We start from the raw sequence: 5,424 nt of genomic DNA on the forward strand, positions 1-5,424 counted from the left end.
TTGGAACAATTCACAAATTAGCTAGACCACTAAGGACCACTAAGGATAGTATAATCCACATAACTAAATGAATTCAAGCTGAGCCTGGATGATGAATTACTAGAAAAAAATTTTAAAATATCGATATGTCAAGGACAGATTGGATGAGATGGAATCTAAATTACCTTTCAATTCCTAGATGTGATAATTCCAAGCTAAGCCAGGGAACGACATAAAAACCATTGGCGCATTTGTGAGCACGGGCATGTGGTGGAGGATTTTGCAGATAGTGGGAGAGATGACAGCAGAAGTAAAATAAATAAATAAAAAAATAAACATATAAATACAAGGGTTGCAAAAAACTGACCGCTGTAAAAAGTTTAAGCAATACAATAAACAGACTGATTATTAATATAGGTGTAAATAACTGTAAGTTTCTTTACAAATTAATTTCTATTTAGAACCTTTATACTCTGGTCTTTACTCGAGCCTCTCCCTTTCCAGATGCTTGTCAAGATTCTGGAATGCTTGTGCATGCTAAGACTTTTAGGGATGAGTCCCTGCAACTACCCTCAAACTTTGAGTACTTTCTCATCCCAGGCAGCCTGACTCAGTTCCAAGGGCTCTTCCCCATACGAGCGGTGCTCAGGGAACAGGAAGCTTCTCACAGAGCAGCACCTGCATCATCGCATTTCCCACTGGCTTCTGGCCAACCTCCCGTAATGCTGAACGGAGCCTGGGCTCCATGCCCACTGCTCTTGGGATGTTCAGACATTTCTGTACCCACTACAGCACTGCAGGAGAGCAGAGCACAGATGAAACCCTATTGCAATCCCAAGGGAGTGTCTTTCCAGTTGGGAAAGAGAAACTCTTCTCTCTCTTCTGCTTTTGGTTAAGATATATGTTTTCTCTCTGCCCTGCAATCCTCTTCCTGTGTTTTTGGACAAGACGTTTTGTCTATAGTTGCAAATCCTTTTCCTCTCCCTAGGGCTTAAGCTTTTTGAAAGTAAAGCCAGGATGTCTTACAGGAGTTTCAACTTTCTGTCCTGCTACATTCATTCCCTGAGGCATAAATACATGTTGACCAACTTGCTTCAATGGCGATAAAAGAAAGGGAAAGATACAAGGATTACCAAAAAAGATTAATGTCTCCAAATATTACCTTATTTTTAAAATGAAAAACCCATCATAACATATATACATTTTTTTATGTGGAAAACATCAGCAGTAAATTAGGATACTGGAGAAAAAAATCTTAAGAAAACACCAGGAATCAGTTTCTTAAATGGAAATTTCAAAAAGTAGAATTAACAGCGGATTATATAAATGACAGAGAGGTAGGCTTTACAACAAAGATTGGTTATATTGTGTTAGAATGGTGAAGCTAAGAGTGCAATGAATGGCAGATTGAGACCTCCTCAATACACTTTCCGGAAAGGCTCCAGCAGGAATGGAGTACCATCCTTAGCTCATCCTCCATTTTAATCTTTGCTTTCTAATTTGCATATGGACAAGGCTTCCTGTGGTTGGAAGTATCTTCATCAACTTACCTTCAATATGCTAGTTGTGAATTATTCCAGCACATATCAGCAACAGAAGGATGTGTCAGAACTTTTTTCACACAGCAGATACTGATGAGCCATGATCAGCAGGAAGTCACTGATAACCATTTTGAAAACTGCCACTGACTTTGATAATAATTCTATCATAGTAATAGCTACAAATTCCCTACAAATGTGCAGTTATCATGGTTGGGGGGATTTTGGCAATGCAAATTGGGCTTTTTCCCTAAGCAAGATATAGGGGTATAGTAATTGTAGCAGATATCTATATTCCTCCCCCAAATCCATACTATTTTCCTTCTGTGGTAAGAGATGCAATCTACTTTTTAAGTGATAGATATAGTGTATATTCTTCAGTCTCCATTGTAGCAAGGCAAAGTCAGATGACTAGGTTCTGAGAACAGAATACCTACACAAGATGTATACAGATTCTGATAGTATCCTTAAATAAAAGTTATGTTTATGTCTCTTAACTTTTTTTTTCTTTCTTTCTTGCTGGTTAAAAGGCAGATGTGATGGGTGGAACTGAAACAGTTATCTTGGACCATGAAGTCCTTTGATAGAGCAATAAGAAAAAAGGAGCCTATGCATTTGATATTAAGTACCATTCCAGCCCTAGACTGACTACATGAATTTTTATGTGAAAATAAACTTCTGATTTGTGTAAACCTTGAAGTCCTTTTTTAAACCTTGAAGTCAATTCTAATAAAAAAAAAAGAATCCAACAATCTATGTATGTTCTTATTAGTATTCAGAATTCAAATTGCTGTGGGACTTCTGCATTCAATAGTGCCTCTAGAAATAATCTACAGAATAAAGTATTGATGGAGATAAACTACTTTTATATCAATTTAGAAGGTATATAGTTGCCATAAAAAAGATTTATGTATTATCTAATAAGCATTTCTTCCAGAAAATAGTGTCTCTGTTAAATAATTACTAAAAATTATAGTTACTATATATTTAAGAAAAAATACAAAGACTTCAATCAGCTCTCAAAGGTATTCAAAATAACTCTGGAGGGAAAAAGCAAAAAACAAAAAACAATTAACTCCTTAATAGTAGCCAAAACATGTTTCATTTGCTAAAGAAATTCCATGGTAAAGGAAACAAGTATTTTCCAAGCGGCAAAGTGTATATCTAAGCTTTCAGTATTTCAGAGTTTGGGAGGCTCTCCGTTAAAGTTCAGACCAGCTAAGACTTCAAATGACAAAATATTTAAGAACTTAAAATATTAACCTGGTTTTCTAATCGTTCTGAAACACGAAAAATCAAGCTGGCAAGCAGGGAATCTATGAGTGTGCGAACAAAACAGAGAGCCGGTGGCCTATTATAGTTTAACTTTTTTCCTAAACAGAATAAAGATTTTCATATTTCTTAGTATTTTTAAGAAAAACGTTTATTCTCTGATTAAAAGGATGGCACATCAATGTGATATTGTTGTCTAGTTCCACTGTACAATCAGATTCAGCCAGAATGAAACCCTAACCTTATATAGGGATACAATTTCCATTAACTTCAATGAGAGATTTTTTATGAAAGGACTTACTTACATGACTCACCCTCATCTTGAGCCATGTTCATTAATTTTATCTGGCAATATAAAGCCTTTTTTTTTCATACTTCATTCTTTCACACGTATGGCTGTTTATCAATTAATAGAGAAAAGCCTAGTTATAAACCACATCCTGGAAGGAATAAATTAGGTGAATTTGAATGACACAGGATGTTGTTAAGGATTTAACAATATTGCTAACATTCTGGGGTTTCACAATTATGAGTATGTGATTTTTTCCAGATTCTGTCTTTCTTGTTTGTTTGAAATCCTGGCATAATTTCAAAATTGTTATGTGTGTGAGAGAAAGAAAAGTGTATTTACAAACCTTTCCAGGGGAGAAATGCAGCCCTTAAAAATGCATCATAGAGGACATAACAGAAGCATCTATGCCTCTAATGAAACCTACCTGATTCTCACAGTCATCACTCCCAAGTGTATAAAATCCATTTAGCCTGATTCCTGGCATACATACATCCTCGTGCTTAAAAATATTTTTAAATGGTGCCTCTACTTCATTTTGAGGACCTTGGTCCTCTATGTGAAAGAGTGAGTTTAATCTACTTGAATTTAACATGAGGCAAAGCAGGGAGAGGAAGGAGTTTCTTAGAAATAGTGTATGGTAGCAAAGAGACCGTCATGACCAATGAGGAGAAGCTAACCCTTGAAAAGGCAGAGAGCCAATTTTAGATGTTTGCGAAAATAAAATGTAACACCGGGAAGGGGTATAGCGTAGTTGTAGTTGGTAACTACACAGAAACAATTGCCTATTTGTTTAAAGGTATTCAATTCATAGTTTGAACTTAGGCTCTAACTTATACCTCGTTTCTTTTGTTCCTGCTTCTGAATTTAAAGACAAAATTGTGGCCAGCACAAGCATTTGCTTTAGGGCAAACTTGAGTTGAGATAATCACCATTTGCTTTATTATTGTGTAATCCTGGGCTGCTGTTAATTTAGGATAAAGTAAGAAGAGTGGCTCATTCTACACTTAAAATGCTTTTCATATTTAGAACTGGTTTTCTAAACCCTCAAGGTTTATTGTGTTTGATTTTGAAGGAAGGGGTCCATTAACTTGCTAAGACTTTTCAGAGAAACTTATTGCTGACCTTGATAATAGTCTCTAAAGCTGGCAATATAAAGAGAGAATGAAGATGAGGACAGCTGTTTTGTCAGCATGCTAAGTGCATGGTAGATATTGTTTAAATATTATGTAAAATTACCAAAAATATCCTTCCTGGGCCATACATTTAAACAAAAGTCTTTTTAAAAATTTGAGGCCCGATTCCTGAATAACTTATTTAATTACAGAACAGCCATTTTTTTCCTCTTACTATTTAATTCCACAAATAGGGCTTATAAACTTGAATTTTACTTATGCATGTATTATACAGTGCATATATGACAGGAATTAATTTGAATTCCAGGAACCAAAAGATAATAGATTAATCACTAAGGAGAAAATATTAAAAAAAATTATTTTCATTTTGAAGCTATTGGACCTAATGGAAGAGTCCATCTTTGTTTTTATTTTAAAGGTGTATCTATTGTTCAGTGGACATTATGGAGGGGAATGGGAAAAATAGTGTGTAAAATTCTTCAATCAATAAAGATTAGTCTACTTTTTAAAAATTGTGTTGGGCGCCTGGGTGGCTTAAACGGTTAAGCGTCTGCCTTTGGCTCAGGTCATGATCCCGGGGTCCTGGGATCGAGTCCCGCATCGGGCTTCCTGCTCCTTGGGAGCCTGCTTCTCCCTCTGCTTCTCTCTCTCTCTCTCTCTGTCTCTCATGAATAAATAAATATATTAAAAAAATAATAGTAAAAAAATAAAAATTGTGTTAACATGGAGGACATTAGGAGAAGGAAGGGAAAAATGAAGGGGGGGAAATCGGAGGGAGAGATGAACCATGAGAGACTATGGACTCTGAGAAACAAACTGAGGGTTTTAGAGGGGAAGGGGGTGGGGGGATGGGTTAGCCCAGTGATGGGTATTAAGGAGGACACGTACTGCATGGAGCACTGGGTGTTATAAGAAAACAATGAATCGTGGATCACCACATCAAAAACTAATGATGTATTGTATGGTGACTAACATAACAAAATAAAATAAAATTTAAAAAAATTGTGTTTTTGGGGCGCCTGGGTGGCTCAGTTGGTTAAGCGACTGCCTTCGGCTCAGGTCATGATCCTGGAGTCCCGGGATCGAGTCCCGCATCGGGCTCCCTGCTCGGCAGGGAGTCTGCTTCTCCCTCTGACCCTCCTCCCTCTCATGCTCTCTGTCTCTCATTCTCTCTGTCTCAAATAAATAAATAAAATCTTTAAAAAAAAAA

This window comes from Neomonachus schauinslandi, chromosome 8, assembly GCF_002201575.2.
Source record: "Neomonachus schauinslandi chromosome 8, ASM220157v2, whole genome shotgun sequence".
Taxonomy (NCBI): Eukaryota; Metazoa; Chordata; class Mammalia; order Carnivora; family Phocidae; genus Neomonachus; species Neomonachus schauinslandi.